Genomic DNA, 18,324 nt, shown 5'->3' with positions numbered 1-18,324 from the left:
CACAGCCAAGTCTTAGGAGAGTCATGGAGGCCTTTGGTAATCAACCCCAAATGCTGGCAAACACCATACCCCAAGAACTGTTTCCTTCCCTCCCACTCCCCCCATCACCCCCCCCTCCACTCCCCCAGGGGCTTCCCCAGAACTGCATCAGGCTTAGACTGAAGATCAAGGAAGGCCTGGCCACATCTGAAGCCATATGGCTCTCCAGCAAAGTTCATTTCCTGCCCCAAATACCTTGTTTCTGTCTGCTGACCTGACCCTGTAGCCCCAGCCCCAGCCCCAGCCCCAAGGCCTCAAGTTTCCACCTTCAAGTGTTTTTTTATCTCAAGCACCCTCCTTTGAAAGCCCTGAGTGTGGTGTCCACCGCCTGTCTGCCCTTGTCCCTCGTCCTCTTCCTAGCTGCCTGGCGCACTCACTGTGCCAGGCAGGCTGCCTTCCATGCAGCCTGTGCTCATTCTGGTCCCCGTGCTTCTTCCCATAACTGCCTTGCAAACTTCTACTCATCCTGCAGGGTCCAGGCGAGATAGCTTTTCCTCCTGGAGGTTTTCCCTGACCCCACCCCTGCAGACAGTCCTTTTTGCCTGAGTAAGAACTATTGGCTTCCAAAATCTGGTCCCAGCCCATTGGTGAGCCCCTGACAAGACTCAGGACTTAAGGCTTCTCTGACCTCCAGTGACCAAGCCCAGGGCCTTTTAGCTCAGAGTAAATGTCAGGGAAACATTTTCTGATACCTAACCTATCCCCTGCACTCTCTGCTACAGGCACAAAAATTGTGGTTCAAATTACAGACCAAATGGGTTACGCAGAACTTAACCCCCCCCATAAAAGGATTTTGGGGTGTTTGGAAAACAGACAAGCCTCTGTACCAAGCAGCATTTTCAGAAAATTTAAGAGGCCCAACCTCTGGGATCTTGGAGTCAGATGGATGCGGTTCGAATACGCAGCCAGGCCTCTTACCAGGCAAGTTTCTATTCCTCTCTCAGCCTCACAAACGGGGTGATTGTGCAGATTAACATGTGGATGGGGGCAGGGCCTGTGCCTCGCCTTTCACTGAGCAGTGGGCTGGCTCCTCTGCTCAACATATCAACATTTGTTCCCCCACCCCCAACCTGGCCCTTCTCCGGTGCCTGATTTTGTTAGATGCACTCTCGGCCTCCTGCCAAGCACGTCTCATCTAGAAAAATGGGCTGATTCCAGCGGGAGGAGGCAGCGGAAGTGGGAGAGCGCTGAGCTCCCGGCGAGATGCCTCTGGGAAAGGGGCAAGTCTGCAGTGTGCGGCCGGGAGCCTGGCTACACCGTCCGCCTGCGTGTAGGTTACCGCTCCGCACTCACCCACTCATTGTCTCCCTGGAAGGAGGATAGTATCCGATTTTACAGGTGGAGACAGAGGCTGAGAAGGAAGAGGTCTGTGAAAGGTTCCCTTCCGGTAAGTGGTGCGGTGGCACGGAGGCTGGGCCCCGTGGCCACTCAGAACGTACTAAGTAGGAGGAGGTCAGACCAGGTAAGGGCAGAGGAGAGGCTTTGCCGTGAGGGCTTTATGAAGAGGACCGTCTTCCAACTTTTTGACCAAGTCCCCATTTAGAGAATTTCTAGGTAGTGTGTATATAATCCACTCCCACTTGAAAGTGGGCATCTAAGTTTGTTTTTTGAAGGCATGTACTACGAATAATAGAATTTTTGGTACACTGCATGTGCACTTTATGTAAATCTTAGTCAAAACCTGTAGGTCTGTGGGTTCAGCTCTGTAGATCCATGGGAAATGCTGCCCCTGCGTCTAAAACGGCAAAGCCAGGCCCCAGCGTCAAATCCTGCAGCCAGCTGACCGTCACAAAAGATGTCTCCACTTCTCAGGGACAACCAGCCTGTCCCTGTGCATCCCCATGACAACCGTCCCCCTGCTGGGTTCTAATTCTGGGACAGACTGACAAGGCCAGACCCTTGTCCTGTGATGAGGTATGTCCTTGGGAAGCTCTCCCAGCACCCTCTCTCCTGAGGGGCCCCTCCAGGGAGATTCACTTGGTGACATGTGTGGCTTTTCTGTCATGAGTGGGAAACTGGCTGAAAGGAGAACAGAAGAGAGAGGCACTTTCTCAGGCAGACCAAGAATTTCATATGAAATTTAAAGGTCTGCCCTGGCTGGTGTGGCTCAGTGGATTGAGTGCCGGCCTGCAAACCAAAGGGTCGCAGGTTCGATTTCCAGTCAGGGCACATGCCTGGGTTGCGGGCCAGGTCCCCAGTGGGGGGCGCTCAAGAGGCAACCGCACATTGGTGTTTCTCTCCCTCCCTTACCCTCTCTCTAAAAATAAACAAAATCTTAAAAAGAAAGAAAGTTAAAAGTCTGTGAACTCCATGTGTGTTCAGAATAATCTGGAAAATCTTTGCACCTCCCAGGTGAAGACTTGAGGCAGAAAACCACGATCAGACTGGAAAGCACGTGGCTGTGTGGACCAGGAGACAGCACTGGTCAGCGAGGGTCCAGGGAGGGAGGCTTTCTCTAAGGCAGGAGAGACTTGGTCTCCCGTGAACCTCAGGGCCTGTGTTTGCTGCCCTGTCTGCCTGGCAGGCTCCCCTCCCAGCTCTCCCCAGGACTCTCTGTCAGTTAGCTCGAATGCCTCTCTTCAGGCAAGCCCGCGGGCCCCTCCCTCACCTTGGAGAGCCCCCTTGGGCCCCAGGTCCCTCTCTTACATCTTCCCGTTGAGTGATGTACACAGTTACCATTCTCTGAAGTTACTTGATACTTTTCTACTTATTCTTTATTTTCTTTTTATTTACATAGAACCCATAGACCATAAAATTATACAACCTTTTAAAGTGTATAATTCAGTGAGGTTTTTAAAAAAGATTATTTGTTTATTTATTTTTAGAGATGGGGTGGGGGGTGGGGAGAGAGGGAGAAAAACACGTGAGAGAGAAACATCGATCGGTTGCCTCACATACATGTCCCACCTGGGGAGCGGGCCAGCAACCTGGGCATGTGCCCTGACTGGGGAAAGGAACCGGCGACCTTCCGCTTTGCAGGGTGATGCCCAAGCAACTGAGCCACACTGGCCAGGGCTCCAGTGGTTTATAAGATACTCACAAAGTCGTGCGGCATCATCACTATCTAATCCCAGAGCACTTCCATCCCCCGGCCCTATGCCCATCTGTAGTCAGTCCTCACTCTCCCCCTCCCCACAGGCCCTGTAAACCACGAAGCTACTCTCTGTCTCTACGAGTGTGCCTACTTTGGATATACCGTGTAAATGGAATGATACATCATGTGGTCTTTTATGTCAGTCTTCTTTCACTGAGCATGACGTTTTTCAGGTTCGCCCACGTTATAACATGTATTACTATGCATTCCTTTATGTGGCTGAATAGTATTCCTTTCCTTTGTGTGGATGGACCACACTGTTTATCAGTCGATGTCCATCAGTTCATAGATATTTGTGTTGCTCCCGTTTTGGCATCCTCGTGAACACTGTTGCTATGAACAGACATTCGTGTACAAGTTTTTGTGAGGACATGTGTCATTTCTCTTGGACATATAGGTTGGAGTGGAATTGCTGGGTTATGTGTGAACTTTTAAAAAATATATTATTTACTGATTTTTTTAAGATTGTATTTATTTATTTATTTTTAGAGAGGGGAAGGGAGGGAGAAAGAGAGGGAGAGAAACATCAATGTGTGGTTGCCCCTCATGTGCCCCCAATTGGGGACCTGGCCTGCAAGCCAGGCATGTGCCCTGACGGGGAATTGAACCAGTGACCCTTTTGTTCGCAGGCCTGTGCTCAATCCACTGAGCTACACCAGCCAGAGCTATTTATTGATTTGAGAGAGAAAGAGGAAAAGGGGAGAGAGAGAGATCGATTTGTTGTTCCACTTATTCATGCATTCATTGGTTGCTTCTTGTATGTACCCTGACTGGGGATCGAACCCGCAACCCTCGTGCATCTGGGACAATGCTCCAACCAACTGAGCTACCTGGCCACGGCATAGGTCGACTTTTTGAGGAACTTTTTGAGGAGTGTTACCAAAGTCACCGCAGCATTTTATTTTCCCACCAGCAATGTCTGAGGGTTTTAATTTCTTCATGCCTTCACCAACACATTATTTGCCTTTTTAAGTATAGTCATCCTAGTGGGTGTGAAATGGTATTTCATTATGGATTTAGTTTGCATTTCCCTAATAGTAATGATGTTGAACAACTTTTCTTATATTTATTGGACATTTGTATATCTTTTTTAGAGAAATGTCAATTCAGATTTGTTGCCCATGTTACAAATTGAGCAATTTGTCTTTTGTTGTTGTTGAGTTATAAGTGTTCTTCATGTATTCTGGATACAAGTCCTTTAACGGATATAAGATTTACAAATATTTGCTCTGGCTGGTGTGGCTCAGTGGATTGAGCGCTGACCTGTGAACGTCACCAGTTTGAATCCCAGTGAGGGCACACACCTGGGTTGTGGGGCTGGGTCCCCACTTGGGGGCATGTGAAAAGCAACCAATCAATGTATCTCTTACACATTGATGTTTCTCTCCGTCTCTTTCTCCCTCCCTTCCCCTCTCTCAAAAAGTAAATAAATAAAATATTTTTTAAAAAATGATTTACGAATTTTCTCTCATTTTGTGGATTGGTTTGTCTTCTTTTTAAAAAGATATTTATTTATTTATTTGCTTATTTAGAGGGGAAGGGAAGGACAAAGAGAGGGAGAGAAACATTGATGTGTGAGAGATACATTGATTGCCTCTTGTGCGCCCCAAACTGGGGACCTGTCTGGAAACCCAGGCATGTGCCCTGACCAGGAGTCGACCTTTCGGCTCTCAGGCCTGTACTCAGTCCACTAAACCACACCAGCCAAGGCCACTTTCTTCATGGTATCCCTTGAAATTCAAAAGTTTTAATTTTGATGAAGTCCAATCTATCTATTTCTTTATTGCTATGCTTTTGGTAATATCTAAGAAACCATTGCTTAATCCCAGGTTATGAAAATTCACCCCTATATTTTTTCCTAAGACTTTTCATAGTTTAAGCTCTTACATTTAGGACTTTGATTCATTTTAACCTAATTTATAGTGTGAGGTAGGGGTCCAACTTCATTCTTTTGCATGTGGATATCCAGTAGTCCCAGCACCGTTTGTTTGAAAAGATTGGCATTCTTGTCAAAAAATCAATTAACCATAGAGGCGTGGTTTATTTTTGAATTCTTATTTATTGGTATTAGAGAGCAAGAGGAAGGGAGGGGAGAGACAGACAGACAGACAGAGATAGAGAATTATCAATTTGTTGATTTATGCATTCATTGGTTGATTTTTTTTTTTTTTAAAGAAGAGATTGTATTTACTTATCTCCAGACAGAGGAGAAGGGAAGGAGAAAGAGAGGGAGAGAAACATCAGTGTGTGGTTGCCTCTCACACATCCTCCACTGGGGACCTGGCCCGCAACCCAGGCCTGTGCCCTGACTGGGAACCGAACTGGTAACCATCTGTCTTGCAGACCTGCGCTCAACCCACTGAGCCACACCAGCCAGGGCTCATTGGTTGATTCTTGTATGTGTCCTGACCGGGGATTGAACTCACAACCTTGGCGTATATTGGGAGGACACCCTAACCTGAGCTGCCTAGCCAGGGCTGGGTTTGTTTTATAATTTTTGATCTATTCCAGTGATTGTCAACCTTTTTCATCTCAAGGCACACATAAGCTAATTACTAGAATTCTGTGGCACACCGAAAAATATATTTTTTGCCAATATGACAAAAATAGGTATCATTTTGTCCTTTTTATTGTATTTTTTCCGTTACCATATAGTCCTTTTATACCTCCCTCCCCCTTCTCCTCCCTAGCAATCACCACACTGTTGTCCCTGTCCATGAGCTCTTTTCCCTTTTGGCTCAATCGCTCCACCTTCTCACCTCCCCCCTCCCCACTAGCTGTCAGCCTGCTCTCCATCCCTGAGTCTGTCCCCATTTCCCTTGTTAGTTCAGTTGTTTATTAGATTCCACATATGAATGAAATCATAGGGAACTTGTCTTTTTCTGACTTAGCACAATGTTCTCTAGGTCCATCTACACTGCCGCCGACAGTAAAATTTTCTTCTTTTTTACAAACGAGTGGTATTCCATTGTATTTAGGTGCTCATTCACACGGCACACTATTGTTGTGTTACTTGTCACTTTTTTAGTGGACAACCTAAGGGAAAAGGGGTCCTTGCCCCGACTAAATAGGCAGGTGTTGCATGTTTTAAACGTTCTTGCTGCACGCGGGTTGAAAATCAGCCCTTCAGCCAATAGGCCTGTCTCTGTGCCCGTACTGCATGGTCTTAACTGCCTGGTTTTGTCTGTCTCCGCCCCCGCCTTTCTCACTCTCTAGAATGGAAGTACCACGGGGTCAGGACCTGTTCACTGCCCAACACCTAGAACAAGGCCTGGTGCTGAGTAGATGCTTGATAAATACTTGTGGATTGAGTGAATAAATTCTTGAATGAGTACAGTGCTGTTGGGAGGAAGCCAGTTGAAGGGGGAGGGTTGAAGGTATAGGACCCAGAGAGGTCGCTGAGGTCAAGTGTGCGTGAATGGGGTCATGGGCCAGAGGAAAGGGGAAACCCTTCATCCTCTGAGACAGTGTAGGCCTCAGCTCTGTTTTGGGTGGGAAGGGAAGGAAATTGATAGAGGTCCCACCCAGGGACCCTTACAGAGGTAGGAGGAACTGAGAGAGAAGGGACAGGGGCAGCAGGCTCGAGGAAGCCAAGGACAGCTGAGTGACCGTAGGTCCCCAGTCCAGGATTCAGCCTAACTGGTGGGCACCCTCTGCTCATGACTGGGCCCCCTCTAGGGTTCTGTGGGGCCAGGGTTATCAGCTGAAGGGTCAAAGGGTCAAGCGCTGCCGAGGGTACACATAAATCATGGCCTGGGAGCCCAGGCTGGCAGCGCAGGGCCCCTGACCACGGGCAACGCCCCTGAGCCCTCAGTGCCAGCCACCCCAGACACACGCACAGTGTGCAGAGCCGAGGATAGGTCAGGCAGGGCCACCTCCCGCAGGTGACTTCTCAAGGCTGGAATGACTCTGTGGCAGCTCACCTGGCCGACACAGCTGGCGTGGGGGAGTAAGCGCAAGCCCTGAGGCCAGCTTGGGGGCAGAATCAAAGCCCAGCTGAATAAACACCCAGCCCTGCCCCACCCAGTGAGCGTGGCTGGTATCTGAACGCGATGTCTACACATTTTTGTCTGAGATTTGTAATATTCTGAGGCCTTCAGGAGGTCTTGAAAGATACCCCTAAAAGACATAAAGGAGATATAAAGGGGCAGAGTAGTTGCATGCGGCTAAAAGAGGGAGAGGAAAATGTTGAGAAGTCATAGAAGCAGACTATGAGGGGCTCGAGCACAGGGTTCAGTCCTGCTGGCAGGGCCAGATGTCACATCGAGCATGGTGGCCCTGCCACTACGTGGAGGCTGAGAGCAGAAGCAGAGAGAACTGGGAAGGCACTGAGCCCCTGAGGGGAGAGGAAGCTATGACTTGGACCAGGGAAGTAGCAGAGAAATGGGGGTAAAGGGTGGGCTAAGAGGGGCTTCAGAGGCAGAACGGAGGCCCTGGAGACTGGATGGGAGCACGAGGGAGCACGAAGAGGCTCCAGATCTCCAGCTCAGGTGAGGGAGCCAGAGGGGCGGAGGCTTCCGCCAATGCAATGGGGAGGCCACGGGGTGCAGTTGGGGTGGGGGTGGGGAATATGTTCGGTTTATTTTTGTAAGATTTTATTGTGACATATTTTAAACACACAGAAAGAGAAAGAAGAAAAATATAACCAATACCATTGAGATTCGATCTACATTCACACTTTGCCATATTTGTTTAAGAGATATTTTTTCTGAACCACTTCAAAGTGAATTACAGACATTGTGATACTTCTCATCTAAATGCTTAGCAAACTTCCCCAAAACATGAGGACAATTTCTTACATAATCATAGTACCACCCAGTAATACTACTCTGATGTTTAATGCTCTTTCCATATTCAAATTTCCCCAAAATGTCTTCAGGATTTCTTTCCTCTGAATTACAGTCTGATCAAGGATCATACAGGACATTGGTCCTTGGAGCTCTTCGGTGTCATTAGAATGTTCCCACCTCATGTTTTCCATGACTTTTGACTTTCGAAGTGACCTAGCCAGGTGGAAGCCCCCATGTTCTGCCATTGGCTGATGGCTTCCTCACGGTGACGTTTAACCTGTTCTTCTGCCCCCTCATTTCCTGTAAACTGGACGTGAAGTCAGAGTCTTTTGGGTTAACGCTTCTGGCAAGAATGCTCTGAAGTAAGGCAGATGCTGGTGTGCTGGCATGTTAGGCCTGGAGAGCCTGAAGGTCATCGGGGCTCACGTCATCTTCACAGTTGAACATAGGAATATCTGTGGCTGGAAGGCATGGAGGAAGAATCAGGTGAGAGTGCCTCCAGGGTCATCGGAGAGGAGATGGGACTCAAGCCAGGAAATCTGTGGAGGACAACCCCCAGGGCATTTCCAGAGGAGTCCCTGATAAGACAGGACCAATGAGATTACCACTGGCGGCCCTGCCATGCCCCCCTGGGCCCTTGCCCAGAGAGTCAGTTCATGTGTCCAGAGTTGATAACAAGCCCCCCAGAGAGACTCGTAGTGACCTTGAATGATAGGGAATCTCCCAAATCAAAACTGGAAGTGCAGGGAGGATAGCCAATGGGGGGATGGAAGTGATTTCAGAAAGCCTAATGAGTCCTATTAATGAGCATAAGGCAAAGGATGAAACCAGAAAGGAAGAGGTAGGGGGGAGGGTGGGGCTCAAAGAGGTGGCACCTGCAGCTCTGCCCAGGGAGCCCTGGCACATTCAGGGGACCTGAGACTATGTTGGGCCCTGGATCTCCGGGCCGAGCAGTGACTGAAGCTAAACCATAGCAGAAAGTGGCCCCTGTTGCCTTCAGCATCCTGAGCCTGTGGCAACGAGGGGACAGAAACACCCTCAGAACATCCAGTCACATGCTTCCCCTGTGCCATCACCAGCTCCTCATGGTGGATTAGGATGCCCTGCAAGACGTGGTCCTGCCTGCAAGTCCAGGCTCATCATCTAGCAGGTGCCCCTCCCTCTCCACCCTTCAGCCGCACCAGCCGCTTTTGGTTTCTAGATGCAGAAGCACTCGCCCTCTTCAGAGTTCTGGGTACCAACTGCCTGTGCTGCTCAGAGGCAGGCGCACTGTGCAACACTTGTGAAGTGATCAGCGCAGACTCTCACCAAGACCAAGAGGCCTGGTTTGAACCCCCAGCCCTGACACAGCTGTGTGACCTTAGGCAAGTTACAAAAACTCCCTGTGCTTGTGTCCTCTCTATAAAGTGGGGTTGTTCAGAGTTAGTGTTACCAAACTCCAGGGGTTCACCGCTGAGGGTATTCTATTCAAGAATGAGACAGGGCTGTTGTCAGGCAGTTTCATTCACTTGCAGAAAGTAAAGGATGCAGGATTCACATTCAAAGCTCTGCTCCCAGAAGGGTGGCTTAGCCATTGCATAAACACACTATTTGGTTAATGACATGTTGATTTCTTCTTTGCAGTTGGCTGCACTTATCAGGTTGGTTCCCTCATCTGGTTACAGCTGTTTCTGCAAAATACATTTTAACATTTAGCAAGGACAGCATGTAGTAAGAACCACCAGACCTTGAGGCCCTTGTCCTACCTAACATTAATATGAGCTTCAGCCCCAGCCGGGTGGCTCGATTGGTTGGAGCATCATCCTGATACGCCAAAGTTGCAGGTTCGATCCCGATCAGGGCACATACAAGAATCAACCAATCAATGCACAAATCAATGCACAAATAAGTGGAACAACAAATTGATGCTTCTCTCATCACTCCCTTCTTCTCTAAAAACAACAAATTAAAAATTATATATATGAACATCAAGAGTGCCCGGCACCTGGTAAGTCCTGTAATCTTTCTGGTCATGATTATTGCTCTCACGAGGCTCAAGGGTGTTCAAGATGTGCCTGAGCTCACAGAGCTGGTATGTGACAGCCTTTTAAGGGTGTCACATACCAGCCTTTCTCCTGTGCACCCCTGTGGCATCCCACTTGTGGATTGTAGCTCAGAAAACCACTGAACTGCAGAGGTTTTCTGTGCTATAAATCCCATGATTTGTGTATACTCTGCCCTACTGCTGTTTCTGTAGGTTAAATTTACCCTTATCAGACCAAGCGAAGTGATTGTACCATTGTAATACTAAAAAGGCATACGGGCATATCCCTGTTGAGAAGACGTTTACGTTCTAGTAAGAAAATAAGGAGAAAAAGTAGCCTTAACACAAGGCCCTGTGTGATGACTGTGAGCTCCTTAAAGGGTAGGAAATTCAACAACCATAAAAAAAATACAACCAATGTTTTTTCTGGAACTCAACCATGTACAAAAACACCTGCTATTTAGCAGTCTCATTTTACAGAGCAGGAACCTAAGTCTCAACAATGTTAAACACCTGTCGGTCACTTGATGAGTGAGTGACTTGAACTTGGTTCTGTTTTCTGCCAAATCACCACTTTGAGCGTGACATGACAAAAGGGACTGGGATGGACACACCAGGGATGGACTGCACGAGCCGGCTAGAGAGAAGAGGGGGATTTGGCAAAAGGATACAGGGTCGTGGCCAGTCGGGTCTGCGGCACCAGGCGGGGTCGCAGGACTGGAGCCCAGTCGTTCGCACGTGGCCCCTCGGCAGCCGCACCGCAGCTCCAGCTTCTGCGCACCGGGCACTTAAAGCATTCCTGGGAGAGCGCCTCTGATTGGCCGGCTCCGTCAGGTGGCCCCCGCAGGCCAATCAGTGGCAGTCAGGCCTTGGGCCTCGCGCTGCAGGCTTGGGGTCAGAGGGAAACTGGTGATGTCTGTTCGCTGAGCCCCGCGGAGGAAAGGCCGCCAATACCTAGTAATGTTCGGCGAGCCCCAGATCCAGCTAGCGGCCCCACTGACCCATAAGGCCTATTCGTCTGATTTCACCTCCAGCCCTGCCCCATGTCTTTGAGAGAGAAGAGAGGGAAAAGGCCTGGGCCGGCCCCCTTGTGGGCTTTGGGGCCATCCTAATGCCGCCTCCCCTTCGGTGCATCTTTTTCCTCTCGCCCTGCTGGAGCTCCAACCCTTCTGTCTTCTTACTCCAAGCCGGCAGTCCACAAACAATGTAGTCTCTCTTTCCTTGTAAGAGAAAACTCTCAGGCCGGACCAGTGTGGCCCAGCTGGTTGGGCGTCGCCTCCTGGTCAGGGCACAGGCCTGGGTTTCGTGTTCTGTCCCGGGTGGGCCCTGGTGGAGAAACCGATGGATGTTTCTCTCCCTTCCTTCCTTCCCTGCTCTCTAAAAGTAAATACAATTTAGAAAAAGAAAAGAAAGGAAATTTACTTGAAAAAGAGAGAAATCTCATTGCCCCTCCAGCCAGGCTCTGCCCTTCTCTCCCCTTTACTTTCCTCGGCCTCCCTTCCTTACCCCACCCCTTAGGCTTCACTCCCAATGCAAAAGCTGCGTAAGCGAGCTAAACCTAAGAGGAAAAAAAGCCAAAGGCAAAGTCCTCCTTGTGCTACCCAATATTCCACACCCAGGGCAGACTATGCCAGCTCAGCAAAGGCCGCACGGCCGGCTGACGGAGGCAGGAGAGAGAGCCTCGAACGGCCGTCCTAGGACAGGCAGCCAGACTGGGAGAAAACACAGATCAAGGTTCGACTCTTGGTTGGATGATCTTCAGGGCTTCAGTGTTGGACTTCTCTGAGTCCTCATTTTCACCTGGAAGTTGGAAATATAAACCGACTCTATCGCAGGGAGCTGATGCAAGGATTCTCCCTCCCGTTCTTGGAGGGACTGAGAAGGCATTGGTACTTGACTGTTTTGGCGAATAGACTGGGAGGAGAAAGAGGACTTTTGTGGTGTACTACCGCCACCGTGTGACTATCTGGGGAATTACACAGGGATGGTTCTCGGGCTTTGGGAGAGCTGCCCGAACTCACTTTGTCTGAAGACTGGGAATGTGCTGCCCGTGTCGCTTCGCTTCTGTTCTCCAGGCTCGCTCGGGCCTCCAAGGCCAGTGCTGGCACCTGGGGAGGAGAAAGTATCCCACCCCTGGCTTTAGGGCAGTTGTAGTGCCTTCTCTAACTCCAGACGTTTTGGTTTTGGTGGCTCTTCAGCGTCGCATTCAAGGCCCTTGAGAGCCTGAACTCAGGGTGACTTAGCTCTGACCCGGTGCCCCAGGAGGCAGTTTCTGCCTTCTCCTCCTTTCGTAGCCCTTCTGGATCTCCCTTTGCCCTCCCCCTGACTCAGGAGCCCAAAGCACATGTCCCCATTGAGCATGTAAAGTTCCTGGGACAGTATTTACATGAAGGGCAACCGTTTATTGAGCGCCTGCTGTGTGCCTGGTGCTGCACTGGGCTCCTTGCGGGCATTTATTCTGCACACGCTGCACAAACCGCAGAGAGCATACGCTTGCTCCCGTTTTGTAGAAGAGGACCCTGAGGCAGTGAAAGGTAACCTAACCCATCCAACGTCCCATGGCCATCGAGTGACTGAGCCCTGCCTGGAACTGCGAGGCCGCCTAGTGAGGTGAATGAGGCAGACAGACAGACTAAGGTTCGCATCCCATCTCTGCCACTCACTACTGACTTCGAAGTTTTGAACCCAAGCGTTCTGTCCTCTAAAATGAAGTGGAGGCTCTCACTGGCCCGAGTGCTATCTCCAAGGGGCAGGCAGTTTGGGGACTAACACCAGGGGACGGAGAAGTGGGAGGGGTGTTGCAGCTAGCAGCCAGAGCTGGCATGGAGCATGCTGGAGGAAGCTGGGGCCCCTCAGGGAGGCTAGAGCACTAGCTCAGGACCCTGCCAGCAAGAATAGGGCTCAGGGGTCCAAGTCCCCATCACCTTTCACCTATATAATAACTCTTGCCTGTCCTTCCGATGCCCACCCCGGCCTCTTCAGTGCCTTTCTCACTCAGCAACCACGGATGGGCCTGTCCTAACACACGTCTAGTCATGTCCTTTCTGCAGAAAACTTTGTCGCTCGCTGGGGACTCGACCCTCCTGAGAGCCATGTGGGTCTGTCACTGCAGCCCTGATAGTCCTGTCAGCTTCTTTGGTCGCTGGCCCCCTCCCATCTCCTTGAAGGCATCTCAGGCCTTTGCACCTGTTGTTCGTGTGCCCTGAAACACTCCTCTCTCTTTTCTTTGCCTAGTTAATGCTGAGGTGCTGGAAGGTCTCCTCGTGGGGGGATGGGCAGTTTGAGACCAAAAAGAGGAGGAGGGATTTGGGAAACCAGTAGGGAGTGGGAGACTGTTCCAGGAAGACCAACAACCTGTGCAGAGGGATGGGAGTGCACCTAGGGAGGGAGGGAGGTGAAGGGAGGGACTGAAGCTAAGGAGAATGAGGCGTGTCTAAGGCTGGGGCCAAATCCCTGTGAGCTAGGAGGGTTTTGAGCAGGGGTAATTACAGTAGTTTTAGCCATCATCTATTCTGCTGGGTAGGGTGGAGGAGGCCTTATCAGCATCAGTGAATGGCCCTCCAGGACTGATTCCATCACTACCAGCAGGGGAAGGCATCTCTTCACAGGATACCCACCTAAAACCTTTATGGTACAGCCCAAGGTCCCCCATGGCCACCTCACACAGGGCTGAAGCGGGATGCTACACTCCTTGTGGCTGCCACGAGGTGGCGCCATCACCCCAGCATGTCCTCTCCGTTCTGCCCCCTGTGCTGGAGACCCTGTTCCGGGAAGGGACGGAGAAGAAGGAAGAGGTGGGTGTGAAATGAAGAGGTGGCCAAGGGTCGGGGCTGGGGGTGGTTTGCATGCAAGGTACAAGGAGGGGGGAGTTAGGGTGGTGCTGGCTCCTGGTGTTATTTTTTGCTGCAAAAAAGCTTTGTAGTTTCTGTTTGCTCCAATGCATGGGAGAGGGATCCAGGTGGTTAAAAGGATGCTTAATGCCTAGTGGCTTCAGGGAGAGGCTCAGGCAAAAGCCAAATACGAGGGAAATGCAGAGGGACCCCTCAAAGCTCTCTGGGCTCCAAAGGCTCCTAGTCGTGCTTGAAGGCAAGCCTTTCGAAGGGACACTCGCCCAGCCCAGCCTGGGGGCTGGCCAGCCTGCCGGAGTTAGTCAGGTGGTCGCCCATCTTGATGAGTTTCACCTGCTCATCAAGGACCTGGTTCTCCAGGAAGTCACAGACGAGGGTCTGTGCAGGTAGAAGCCGGGACACACAGATCCAAAAGGGCCTGGTGCAGGCTCTTCCCCAAGGCCAGGTCGGCTTCCATGGCGTCCTGAGTTTTACCTCACTCATCTGTCTTGGGAAAGCTTCTGCACATCCTGGAAGAGGATGCGGCCACCGCCCTGGTTTTGCAGCTTTAAGAGACCTTCGGTGCCTTTGTGCTTCCTCTCAGCCAACTCCCAGAAGAGGTGGCCCACTCCCTGCAGAGCCACATCGTCATGGTCAAATTAGAAGCCCAGAGAGAGGTCGGTGTAGGAGGCCCGCCCGCAGATGCAGGGTGGTCAGATGGTTGATGGGGCCTGCACCTCAGTGAATAATTCTGACGAACTGGGGAGTGCATGAGTTCAGCAATGAGGAGCTAAGGTCAAAAAGCGGTGCTGGCTGCTCTCGGAGGCTGGGGGTGGCTGAGGAGGTTCCGAAGGTGGTGATTGGAGAGGAGGTTGCAGGGGGGTCGGAGGCTGGAAGAAGGGGTGGCCCTGGGTCTGTTCCATCCAAACACTCTTGAAGCAAGACCCCAAGACCGCCGAGGGTACTCCCGGCTGTGTTTTTTCAGGGCCAAGCAGAGCACATCTGTCTGACTTAAATTTTTGCCATTACCTGCCCTGCCTACCTCCACGACCATCCCCCTGGTCCCTGAGACACTCCTGTGGACTTCCCCTGGTCACCCAAGTCTTGGCTCTTTCTCACTTGCAAGCTCTTGACCACCTTCCCCTCCATCCCACCACCATTACTGCGAGTGCTGCCCCAGTTACCAGCTCTGTGTCTGCCCCGACGCTGCAGCAGTGCCCCTGCCCCTGTCCCCACATCTGCACTAGCAGCCTCTGCTCTCTGGTCTCACCTCTCCCCCGGGGATGAAGTTTTACAGCCTGCGTGGCTCACTGCGCTGTGGCCTCATCCGGCGCCACGGTCTTTCTTACACTGTGTGTGCACTGTCCACGAAGCCAGGTGGGTGGTCCCCAGATTCTCCCCACTCCCGCGTGCCTCCAGACATTTGCACAGCCTGTTCCGTCTGCCTGGAATGCTTTTCCTCCCACTCATCACCAGGCCAAGTGCTCCCTCCTTCAACTCATGTATCAATGCCTCATGGAAGCTTCCCCGAGCCAGGGCGGGCTCATCCCCTTTGCGGGCACCCACGGCTGCAGCCATGTGACCTTCAAGGCTTGAGTTTGATACTAGTCACACTCCCCTGGGCATTTGATGTCTCTCTCCCCCTCTGGTCTTCGCTCCCCACTCCTGTTACCCTGCCCCCAGGCAGTCTTGCTGATGGTCTTGCGCCTGTCCTAGGAGCTATGTTTTCTGTTAGAGCTCATTCCATTTCTTACCTTCCCACTCAGCGCTTGCAGCCTGAGGTCCCTTGTAGCTACGGGCCCACATTTGTTACCCCTGCGCCTCCTGGGAGACTCCTGATTGCTCCCAACCCCTCTCCCAGCCTTCCCTGCCTGGTCTCATGGGAGGGTGTGAGGGTGGGCTACATATTCAATGTAGCCCTAAGAGGCTGGCCGGTGGTCCAGACAGGCCTCCCAGGGCCCAGTGACTCCTGGGGTTCGTTCTCTAGCTTTCTAACCTTTGCCAGCCTGATTGAGTGCGAAGTGAGAGCATCTCTTGCATTGTTTTGAGTCACAGCATCTGCTCATATGCTTGTTAACCTCTAGGTTTCCTCGGCAGCGGTCACCTCATCATGGTCAGCGCTCTCTCTGTACGGCCTGCAGGTGTCTGTCTTTTTCTTGTGGGTTTGCCGGCCTGCCATGGATATCGGTCCCTCCTGCCCCGTGCTGTCCTTGACACAGTGTGGGGAGTGCTGTTTGTTTACAAGCGGACCCCAGAGGCTAGAGGCACTTAGGGCGGTGACACTGTTGAGCCCTCTCCGGGATCCCAGCTCCACACCAGGGCTGGGCCCGGCTCAGCGGAGGTGGGGGGCTGACTGTCCCTCTGTGGGCACTGCGGGGTCCACTACATGCACAGGAGTGTGTTTGGGGGCGCTGTACCAGCTCCTAAAGGGTTTGGAGGGCCTCTTTGAAATCAGCTCGCCGGCCTGGGTTTTGAATTTTGAATTAGGGCAGTTCATTCAACATGCATTTATTCCGCGGACACCTGTGGAGCCCCGTCAGGGTACATCGGTGGACGGGACAACTGCTCGACCTCTCAGAGCTCACCTTCTAGGGAGGTGGCAGCCGGTAAACAGTGATCATGTAAGGCAGTGACAGGAGAGAACAAACAAGGGGCTGAAATATGGAACCACAGAGGGAGGACTTTACCCCGGGTGGTCAGGAGCGGCCACTCTCAGGAGGTGACCTTTGTTCTGGCAGGTCCGAGGCATTTTTGCCATAAGCACCTTGGCTGTAAACGTCTTTGCCACGCACATTTTTGCAGCACAACGAAAGGCAACCCTGCTGTAAAAGGCAAAATAATGAAAAAAAGAGAGAGAGAGACATTAAAAAGGACATAATGAAATATGAAAAATTCATCACGAAATTGAAAAGACTTTATTGAAAAAAATGAAAATGCATTGTCTTTGAAGTTGTTCATTCGTAGTATTTTGTGTGTGTGTGTGTGTGTGTGTGTGTGTGTGTGTATTTTTTGCTTGTTGATTCGTCTCTGGGTTCAGGACGGCACTTTTTCCTTTTCACCGCAATTCCATCCTTCATTAAGCAAGGTGTCAGCTTCCAACTAAAGAATCAATAGTTAGCACTCTCTGAAGGCTGGTGTGCATCAGTAGCCGCCCTTCTGTTTGCCGTGGTGGGGTTGTGTGTTTAGGGCGGGAGGGATGTCCTGCTTACCTAAGGATTTGCAAACTGATAGGGTATCGACTGCCGGCAGAGCGTGCACTCCTGCTTGCCCTGAGCTGTGCGGTCTGGCTTCGTGCTCAGCCCCTATCGTTCACTCTTTAAGACCAGCAGGCCTGTTCCTCCCTGTGTAGACATCCCGCGGGCTGAGATCTATGCAATAGAAAAGTAGGGGCGATGGCGCGAATTCGTGCAGGGAGAATGAAACGAAACTGACAGCCAGCTTCAACACATCGTCCGCCGAATGTGAACCAAACGGTCACCAGTCCCTAAGGCCGATTAGCTGTGGGGGGCAAATGCTTGTGGCAAAGTGCCTGCGACAAAGACGTTCACAGCAAACGTGCCCACGGCACAAGTACCGGACTCGGGTCTGTCCCCAGGCAGAAGAACCAGGGCACTAGCGTTCCGGGCAGGCCGGGGCCTGCAACGTGCTAAGGCCCTGAGGTCTGCCTGAGCTTGGGGTGGTGGAAAAACAGGAAGGTCCCTGGGCTGGACACTCAGTGGGGCATAGGCATGCAGGGAGTTTTGGGAGTGGGCAGGGGGTCAGCTCAGGCTGTGACTAGTGGCCTGGCTTCCAGTCTGGGTCAGTGTGTGAAGCGGGCAGAAGTCTACTGTGGCTGTGTGTGTGGGGGGTGCTCGGCCTTAGAAGCCCTGAAGATGGCTCTGGCCTGTGGTTTTGGGGTCAGGAAGCTTTGGAAACTGGTGCATACTAAAAGGGAATATTTTTCTATTTTTTTTAGTTAAAAATTTTTTTTATATGCACTAGATTGTAGGGGCCTCTGCTGGGGTGGACCTCTTTCTTAATGTCCAGTGTCCTTTGTCTTAAGATTTGACGCAACACGTCTTTAAAAAATAATAATAATAAAATAAAAAATAAAAAAATAAAAATTGTAGTTTTCTTTTTTAAAGTTAATATTTATTTATTTGTGTATTTATTTATTTATTTGTGTGTGTTTGTTTATTTATTTTCCATTACCATTTAGTCCCCTATACCCCCATGCCAGGAATATTTTCTTCTCTGGAATTTTTCCTGGAAAAAAAATTGATTTTGTAAATAAGTAACGCATGTACCAGGTACAAAAATCAAAAGAAACAAAAGTCCCCTCCCTTTCTGACCGCAACCACCTAGTTCTCCCCAAAAGCAACGACTGTGACCACCTGCCCACTGTCCCCAAGGGGTTGCACCCCTGTGTCCTGGGCACAAACGTGACACAGCGGGAGCACCTGTGTGTGCTGCTGGCTCCTCGGGGTTCCCTCCCTCCGGCCGCGTGGGGCAGAGGGAGTTCCCACTCGTGCACTCGGCTCCACAGCTGTCCCGTCAATTCACAGCTCTTTT

At 51.0% G+C, this 18,324-nt stretch overlaps 1 non-coding gene and 1 pseudogene across 1 annotated transcript; one reads left to right on the top strand and one right to left on the bottom strand.

The window, feature by feature from the left end:
• Window positions 1-14,016: 14,016 nt before the first annotated feature.
• Window positions 14,017-14,545, bottom strand: LOC139440339 (ferritin light chain pseudogene; annotated as a pseudogene).
• A 3,168-nt stretch (window positions 14,546-17,713) lies between these two features.
• LOC112320390 (small nucleolar RNA SNORA81) lies at window positions 17,714-17,831 on the top strand. Its single transcript, XR_002976420.2, has one exon. It is a non-coding gene; the product is annotated as a small nucleolar RNA SNORA81 (small nucleolar RNA).
• Window positions 17,832-18,324: the final 493 nt, after the last annotated feature.

This window comes from Desmodus rotundus, chromosome 10 (assembly GCF_022682495.2).
Source record: "Desmodus rotundus isolate HL8 chromosome 10, HLdesRot8A.1, whole genome shotgun sequence".
NCBI lineage: Eukaryota > Metazoa > Chordata > Mammalia > Chiroptera > Phyllostomidae > Desmodus > Desmodus rotundus.
Note: the sequence above shows the minus strand (reverse complement) of the source record. Positions and strands in the feature narration are given on the sequence as shown.